This window comes from Lucilia sericata, unplaced genomic scaffold (assembly GCF_015586225.1).
Source record: "Lucilia sericata isolate MDLA Ls3-8-SP2 unplaced genomic scaffold, ASM1558622v1 Contig000117F_arrow, whole genome shotgun sequence".
Classification (NCBI taxonomy): domain Eukaryota; kingdom Metazoa; phylum Arthropoda; class Insecta; order Diptera; family Calliphoridae; genus Lucilia; species Lucilia sericata.
This window is the reverse complement of record NW_023994149.1, coordinates 343,048-353,106: the sequence shown is the minus strand read 5'-3', so window position 1 is coordinate 353,106 and position 10,059 is coordinate 343,048.

Here is a 10,059-nt window from a genome sequence, read left to right as displayed (position 1 = left end):
AAAAAGAGGGCCCTAAATGAAAATTTATTATAGGTTTCATATAGTTGTTGTTGTTGTTTCCTATTGCTAAAGCAATTGTCCTAACAATTGTTGTCCTTCTTACGTACATGTTTTGGTGGGTGATATTTTCTATTCTTACTTGGCGGTCAATATCAAGCAAAATGTCCTGCTGTTCATAAGCAAAAAAAAAGAAAAACTATGCATTTGTGTATGTATGTATGTGTTTATATCTTACAATTCTTTTCTTAAAGATAGCTATTGGTTTTTGGCCAATATGGCCAGCCAAACAAGAGTATCACAGAGACTAAACCAAAATATTGGTTTGACTGAAGAAACCTTTTACTTTGTAAGACAATGGGCATTTAGAGAAATAAAAATAGTTAAAAAGGTTTTATGCAAAATTAACAGGAATAAACTAAGTATAAGAAAGAAGCAAAAATGAAAATCCCATAAAATATTTTCCAAACATTTATCATAAGCTTATTGTATTTACAATTGTATTGCCGTTTGTTAAAGGACAATAGAAGCAAATTAAAGGATTTTTATTTTGAAGGTATTTTTTTTTTGTTGACTTTTAAAGAAATTACATATTACAATAAAGATGATTATTTATGAACAGATTATAACGGTACTTTAACTAAATAATGTATATTATATATATTGAAAAAAGTCAGATGTTAGTTAAAACTAATAAAATTTTTATATAAAATATTTGCTATATTTTATTATTTATTATAACATCTTTATCAAAGATAAAAAGGTTTCTAGAAACCATAACTTATTTTAAATCAACCTGTCAAAACTAATTGAAACATAAAGTTTAATTTTTCACAATTTTCTTTTACTATCTTATCTAAATTTTTAAAAAATAGATATTGATTTTTAATAATTTTCTTCTATTCCAAACAACTCAATATCCTGCTGTTGTTTAAACGACCAACATTTCAAGACCACCCAAAATATTTTGAAAACAATTTTTTCTTGTTCTCAGTGCTCTGCCAAAAAAAAGGACCTTTTTGTTGCCTTGGCCTGCTGTGTTGCATACCAAACAAAATAGTGAACTCATTATCTATTTTTTTTTTGCATTTGTTTAATTTACTTAATATTATTGCCAAATGTAGCAATTCAGCATTTTTCAATTCTTCAATTGTATATTTTGCTAAGACTGCTGATTACTCTGTGCAATCAGTGTCTGACAACTATATCTAGAAGTACGAACATTAAAATGTTTGTTAGTTGTCATTCAATCATTTGGCTGGGATTTTGTTTACAGTCAGTCAATGTTTTTTTTTTTTTCTCACAGAATGTGGTCTGTGCTGTTGCTTTATTTATTTGTTCTATTTTTATGTGATTTTTTTTTCGAAACTTGTAAATATTGTTCTTACAATGTGTTAATAAGACAATATATGGTTTTATTAGGGAAGATCTTGCAGAGTTTCAGGTGTTTACTTTAAATACTAGTTTATTGGCAGGGCAAAATGGTTGTATTTTTTCTTGTTGTAAACGAGCTAAGTAATTATTTTATGAGGTATTTATTGATGTAAAAAGTAGTTAGATTTGGAAATGCAAAGTTTTTGTCTAAATTTAAAAAATCAAAAAAGAGTCAATAGAAGGTTAAATCTGGATTTTAAAACAAAGTACAAAAATTTGCAGCTTTTGTAAAACCTATGAGATTTATATAATCAGCAATCTTGGAAGAAATTTCAGTTTTATATTGATTTATAAGAGTTCAATATTAAGACATTGAGATTAAATCTATTCCAAAATTATTTTATTATACTGTACACCACTATAGTAGGGAGCGTACTATGCGTTTGAGCTGATGTTTGTAACATCCAAAAATATTGGTCCTTAAAGTATACCAATCGGGTCAGAATCATTTTCTTATTCGATTTAGCTATGTCCGTCTGTCCGTCCGTCTGTGTGTCTTTGTAAACCTTGTGCGCACTCTACAGGTCGCAATTTTCAAGATAATTTGATGAAATTTGGCACATACTCTTTTGACCCAAGGACGAAGCTTATTAAAAAGGCTTAAAATCAGTCCATTTTTTCGTATAGCCATACTGCATGCAAAAAATACACATTTTCTGACGAAATTAACAGAGTTTGTCTCAGAGTTTTTCTTTATACATACACTAAAGAAATCTTTTAGGAACTTATTAAAAACCTAATGCGATTTCAGAACATTGCCTTTATGTTTAATTTTATATAAACAATAGTTATATTTTAGATGGATCTGATCTCCTCGGTAGCAAAATTTTAAAACTCTATTTTACATAAAATATTTTTTGTAAAGCTAGCTTTAGTTTCCAGAGCATAAATATTTTTGGTTTCCTTGCTAATAACGTTGAATGCAATACATATTTATTTCAAGTCATCCCATCCCATTATCTGACTTATTAAAAGCCATTCTGCGAAGGATAATCCAATGGTATTGAAGACATTTTCAATCTACATATGAAGCATGGATGTGAATAGTTTGAAAGTAATAAAGTGGGTTACATCAAATCCGAAGAAATACACCAGTGTTTCTAGTGGGAGTCGAATCCGCGAACTACGGTTTGACAGACTAGAACTCTAACTACTAACTTACCGTAGGCCCACATGGTCGTATAAATCTGTTGGAAAATTTTACTGAATTTTCTAAATTTAATATTTTTTCCTTCCGTCCGACAAAAAGGAAAATATTCTATAAATTTAATAGAGAAATACTGCGTTTTTATACCCTACACCACTATAGTGGGGATGGTATTATACGTTTGTGCTAATGTTTGTAAGACCCAAAAATATTGGACCTACACCCGCCTTAAAGTATACCAACCGGCTCAGACTCACTTCCTGAGTCGATTAAGCTATGTACGTCTGTCCATCCGTCCGTCTGTCTGTGTGTCCATGTAAACCCTTGTGCGCACTCTACATGTCGTAATTTCTGAGATAATTTGTTGAAATTTGGAGCGTGAGCTTCTTTTGGTCCAAGGATGAAAATGGTGGAAATCGGTGCATTATTTCGCCTAGCCCCCATGCAACCGTACCGCCCGAATAGGGCTTTTGACCTAATAATTATTATATAATTAAAAATTGGCAAAACTTAGTTATATATAAGTCTTAATAATTCCAGCAATTTTCGTAAAGATCGGGCATTATTTGACCCTAGCCCCCATACAAAGTCCGCTTCAGCAAATTACATGAATGTTCACAATTCACTTATAAACAGTAGTATCACGATAAAATTTGGCACAAATAAGTTTTATATAAACATAAATCCCGACAATAAATTGTATAAAGATCGGCTCAATTTCTCTTACCTACGTCTAATGTACTACTATCTATCCAAAAATCCACACTATGTACTGATATTTGTAACACGCAAAAATAGTCCATATGTATACCTGTCGGTTCAGAATCACTTTCTGATTCGATTAAGCTATGTCCGTCTTTGTGACCGTGTAAACCTTGTGTACACGCTACAGCTCGCAATTTTCAATATAATTTCATAAAATTTGTCACATACTCTTCTCTGGATCCAATGACAAAGCCTGTTTAAATTATTGAATGCTACCTTTTTTTACTCCTAGTCAGCATACAACCGTAAATGAACAGACATTATTTATAACATATATAAGATTCAACATAAATGCTTTATTATTGAAAATGTATCACATTTAATATTCACAATTGGTGTAGGGTATCATATCATGTCGGCCACGCCCGACTATAGTTTCTTACTTGTTAGTGTTTCATTTTGTGATCCTGCGTCCTTTTTAAAGAAGTGCATTGTTCAAAAAATGTTTTAAAATACTTCTACTGATCAGACAATGCGAAATTTGATGTCAGGCGAACAAGAAGAGTTGTGAAATACATATTTTGTATATTTTTGTTTAAACTGTTTCCTTTAATATCTATTTAGGTTTTTAATATAAATTTTTCCAAAAAATTTTCAAGCAGATTTTTGATATCTTTTGATCCTGATAGAATAAAAATAACACAAAATTTTATAAATTAATAACCTATCTGTAAATTTTAATTTTTACAAGTTATTAAAACTAAATAAACATGTTTGAAAGACATCTTTTTAAACGCCATCAATGTCTTACGAAGAACACAAATCTCAAACATGCCCAATATCTTATAATCTTTTAAAACTCTCAATTCTCTTTCGTTTATGTTTTATGTACAAAAAATCTATATACATATATAAACAAAAAGGCGTTACCTTATGTCATTAACTCAAATATGTGTTAGTGTATACAAAGTACGCCATTGGTCGATTCTTATATACAAAACTCACTCAAGTATGTACAACTAACACAAATACAAATGTACATAAGATTCGTAGAAATGTTCTCCATGTTAAACATAAGTATAAGAGAGTGTATAAGAATTAATATAATATAAAAGAGAGATAATTTGTATAATTTAAGAGAAAATTTAAGAGCATATTAATTTAGCTATTTTTGTTAATTTTTAAAACAAACTTTTTTTCAATGAAATTAAGCCTGGAAATCTTTCCGGTAAAATTCCCTTTGTGATTAATACCTTTGACATATTTTTTTTTTTTGTTATAAAATTTGTCATATAGTTTAAGGAATGTTGACATACTTTTACTTTGTGACTGACTAAATTGTATTAAGACATTATGACTAGTTAACTGGTAATGAGTAGTAAATAATTTAACATGATTTTTTTTATAATTTTTTTTGCCACACAGCCAGCAGCATCTACAGGCATTTCCGTAGCACGCCCAAAATAAAACTTTGTTAGTTTAAAGTTGTAATTTTCGTCAATTGCATTTTTATTTTAGCAAGTTTAATTTTTAACTGAATGTACTACTTACTTTTTGCTGTGATTGTGGCTTGAATAAAACAAGTTGGCCTTAAATGATTTTAATTCATTTTGGCATTTGAACATGACCAACACCTCAGATCAGATCAAGCAGACAGACACTTATTTCGGTTTAAAGCCAAACAAGTGTTTGTTTAAGTAATTAACTCTATATTTTATTTATAATTTTTTTGCTTTTGTTTATTTCGATACATTCATACAGGTTGAGTAATTTAAGATGACCATTTTGTAGAGTGTGTTTTATGTCTTATTTTATTGGTTTGATAACGGCCATTGTCTCGGGTATCATCATAATAACGGTTTTTGGGTTTTTCACAGTAATGGCGCTTAAATATAAATTCACAAAATTTAAATTGAAAGGCGCACGCACGTTTGTGATGATGCTCGTGCTGGTGTATTTTTTGTATTGTATTTTAATCTAAAAAGATCCTGTATCAATTACATTTTCTTATTAGTGTTTAGCACCTAAAGTTTAATACTAACACGAGTGCTATTTTCATATATGTATGTGCATAATACATATCATAGCAGTAGCATTCTGCTTTTTGCAAGGAATTAAGAAATTACAAATCCTTTTATAAAACGGAGATAAGACTACAATTTCATTGAATATAAAATGTGTATGATTATCCCGAAAGGCTAATTGGTACTGTGATAGTCTAAACTTTGGACTCGATTTCCTTGAAAAATACTGATATTATCCCTCAAACTTCCTTCAACGCTGAACTTTATAAAAAGAAACAAGTCAATTTCAGATATCCTGTTCTAAATTAAAGCAAATTCCAAGGAGAGTGTTCTGTTTCTATTGAAACAATTGGTAGTTAAATGGGTCAAGGTCTGAACATAAATAATTTTTAAATGATTTTGGAACATGATTTCAGCCATAGAGGTCCACCAAGTACAGTGAATTGCATAGGTACCGTGGATATTCGGATTTGATTCAACTAGTTGGCCGAACTTTACGAACGATTTCTTGCGATTTGGTTTATTTGTACTCCAATAAAGATTAAATGCTAGAAAATTTCCTTTTTATGGTCTTTAAGCCTTGAATAATGCCTTGCTGGATAAAAATTCTACTTTTTTGAATAAAAAAAAAAAAAAACAAACTTATTAGTTACTCCATTTAGACAGATATTTAGTCTCCAAATTATCATACAGTTTTTGAAGACATATACTATGTATTATGGATAAGCCATCTATGCCGAAATCATAATATTCTTTGAATTTATCGATTATTTTCTTAATATCATAATTAATATAAAAAATTCTCTTTTGTCAAGAAATTTTCGAAAATCTTCAATTCATCGCAACAATTTTACCATCTATGTATAATTTAATTTAAATTTAATTTAAAATTCACTACAAAACAAAGAAAATTTCCTATAAATTTTTCAATTTTTTAAACATTTATTATAAATCGCAAACTCTCTAAAAACCGAGAATTCATTGATAAATCCTTGATTTGTTAAACTTTTTTATAAACCGGCAATTCTTCGATAAATCTAGTTTTTATCGAAATTTCTCTATAATTGGAGAATAAATCAAACATTTACTGAAAACTTTCTACGGCTTGGGAATTTATCATAAGATCACTAAACACTGAAACAGAATTTTTTCGATCAAACGAGAATATTTGAAACATACAATGACTACTAAATATCGTCCTGATTACATATAAGTATTCTAATAATGTCTTATTAATAATGTGTTACATATATAAATATTTTCTAATTCATTAGTTATCTTCTCCGTGAAGCTATAGAAACTGTATATGTTTTCACGTACTATTTAAATTGGCTACTTTTTCTAATTACACAAGTTTACAAATTAATATTTTTTGTTTGCTCATGGAATGAAACATATGTATATGTTTGGAAAGGGCTATGTCCGGTGGTTAATTAGATAGGTAGATAGGTTTTTCATTTACCATCTTCCTTCAGTAGTGCTGGAAAAATATTTGAAAATGAGAATTGATTTTTTAAAATTTAAAAAAAATAATAAATTTCGAAAATTTGATTGACATTTTATTCCTGATTACAAACTCTTTCATTTATACTTTTTCCGAATAACTCTTGAAAGTGTGGGTGATAAAAATGGCATCTATTTACCAAGATTTAAGATTATTGCAACATAATTTTTAATATTTTTATGACAGGCATCTATTGTTAGAGTGTTGTGAGGAAGATCAGTAAAATTTTTTATATAAAGAAAAAACTCCAACTCTAAACATTCAATTTTTCCTACTAATTTAACGCTTTTTTAGCATTTTCTTTTTTATGAATAATTCAAAAATTTTACGTTCTAGATTTTTAAATATTTTTTATGGAAAATAATGAAATCCATATAGGTTTTATATCATGAGCAAAATCGTTGTAAACTAGTGTTTCTTATAAGCGGTTGTGATAAGTAGTTGCATCCAATTATCAAAAAAAATTTTATTTGTTTCTACTTATATAGAAAATTCTCAATAAATTGATAGTTTATCAAAAATGTGCTATAAATCAGAAAATTCTTTCATAACGGTTCTGGAACCATTACTTTAAATAATGATTTCTTTTCGAATTTGTCACCCTCGGAACTAGGGAAGCTTTTAGAAAAGTTCTAGAACTAGTTGTTTTTTTTCAGCGTTTTGTGTTTGAACATATTAAAACTAATTTTGGGAGACAGAATTATCATTGGCTCACTTATATATGGGGAAATTCATGTCAAATAACCCAACTCCAAAAAATCGATTTCGACGAAATCTGCACTAAAGTTAGTACTATTAGATAGGTCAGACACAAATTTTCAGCTCTATCGGTCAAGAACTGCCGGACTTAGAGGAGGTCAAAGTTGGACATTTTGGTCATACAAATGAGTGATGAGAATTTTCACCTATTGGTCCTAGCAAAAATTGTCCCAAATCGGAAGATATCGATTTTTAAAGTTGGGTCACTTGACACGAAATTCCCCATATGTATGTCTATTAGGCTTCGTTTCAAAAAAACAAAATGTTTTACGATTTTGAGATATCAAAAGTGTATTTAGGATCATCCAAAGATGCAGTTTTCGATCTATCAAAAATAAGGCCCAAAATCCGTGTTTTGGCCACAAATTTAAAATTGAAATTTTAACAAAATAATACGCCAATATTAATGATGATCCAAAAACGTTCATAAAAGGTATGTTATCACAAAAATATTGCGTAAAGCCTAACATACATATATGTATGTATATAAGAATAGAAGGATTTACGGTTCTTACTGCTGGACAAGATATTTTATAATGTTCAATACTCTCGGTACATTCGTAGTTCAATTCTTATTACGATTTAATGCATTTTTTCTAATTCGATGAAAATAATCTGAGTTCTGTTCAAGAATCTGAAGTGATCAGATTCCGTGCAAACGTTCTATAACTAGTTAATTTAGAACAAATTATAAATCGCTCCGACCAAAATAGTTATGTGTTTTTCATTAGGTTTTCAGAAGAGTAAAAAAACGGTTTTATTTAGCAATTTCGCGAATTATATTAAATAACAAATTTTGTTCGTAAAACCTTGTACTATATATGATCAAATACCACGATAATTTCTAAACAGGATATAGAGGCATTGAATAGTAATAAAAAAAATTTAAAATTTTCACATAACTGTTTTGGTCGGATCAACAATAGTATGTATATCGAGGGACTATATTCAATAGTCTCTATCTGTCATTTTTATGAAAATAAGATTTTGATGGCAAAATTTCCAGCAAACTATACCGCATCAGTGGCATAAATTTCAAAAGAAAAAAATATTTTTTGGCAATTTTATAGCAATTTTTAAATTTCTCTATCTTATAAAAAGAAAAATTCTGAATGCAAAACTCTCTATCTTATCCAAAAATTGCTTCAAACTCTATTATTTTGGATAATTTTCTATTGCATAACAAGTGCTTTTACTAATTTGGACATGCTGGACACAAATCCGCAAAAATATTTGAAATCGGTTTAATAGTTTTCGAAATATCGCACATTATAATACTAATTTGATCAATTTTATTCCGTGTTTAACCATATAACATTGATTTTGGACCAAAACCTTATAATCTGCTGCTTTTTCAACAATTTGGTTTATATTACTTCATTAAATTGCATAAAATATAATATTAATTGATATTAAATCAAATAAAAAAATTTATATTTCTATGAAAAACTGTCTATCTGAAGGTTGTAAAAAAAAATTTCGTAGAAAAAAAGCTCTATCTGATATAAAGTTGTGAATAATTCTGCAAATAATGCAAAATTTTAAATTCTTTTTATATAACAATTTAGAATATGGTCTTAAAAATATATTGTAGAAGAAAAAAATCAAAAATCTTCACGAACTAGCTAAATAAACAGTTTTTTTGCTTTCCTGAAAACTTGTGTTATTTTAGATAGAGACTATTGAATATAGTCCCTCGATATGTTATTTTTACAATTATCTTATTATTTATAATTCTTATAATATTTTGTTTTTATATTACTTTTTCGATGATTATAACATTTATTCAAAGTTTTGTCGTTGCAAACAAAATTGAAGTTCTAATCATACAAATCGGAAAATTCCCGTTGTAAGAGAAATAAAACACAATGTAAAAATTTTGTTATTATTTATAATACTTTGCTTTAATATTACTTTTTTTTATTACATGTTTTTGTTTTTAATAATAGACAAATAGTGGCTTTTTATTAATTATTAATTAATAAACGTTAGCTATAGTTTAGATTGAAATATTTGAAATATTTAAAAAAACTCAATTTTTTACAACTTTTGTTTTTGTAGTTTTTTTTCTTTATTGTGAAATAAGCAAAAAATATATGTATGTATATTAAAACAACAGGCGGTTCTTACACTGCAAGTACAATACCAAATAATTTCAATTAAAAGGTATCTTTATTACAGCGTAAATGCGCCAGGCCTCATTTTATGTTCAAGTCCATGAAATTTAAAAAATTATTTAACTATAAGCAAATAAATAACTAAAAAATAACTTTAACATAATTTAAAATTAAGTAAATATTTTACATGTTTGGAATTAAAATAATAATACCAATAAATTAAATAAAACTTAAATCAAAAAAGAATTTTTTACAAAAAAAAAAAATAAAAATAAATAAAATTTTTATCAATAAATAACGAAATGAATGAAAAGGAAACAAAAAAAGAAATACAAAGAAACTGGTGGGATTTAAATAATAACAAATGAAATT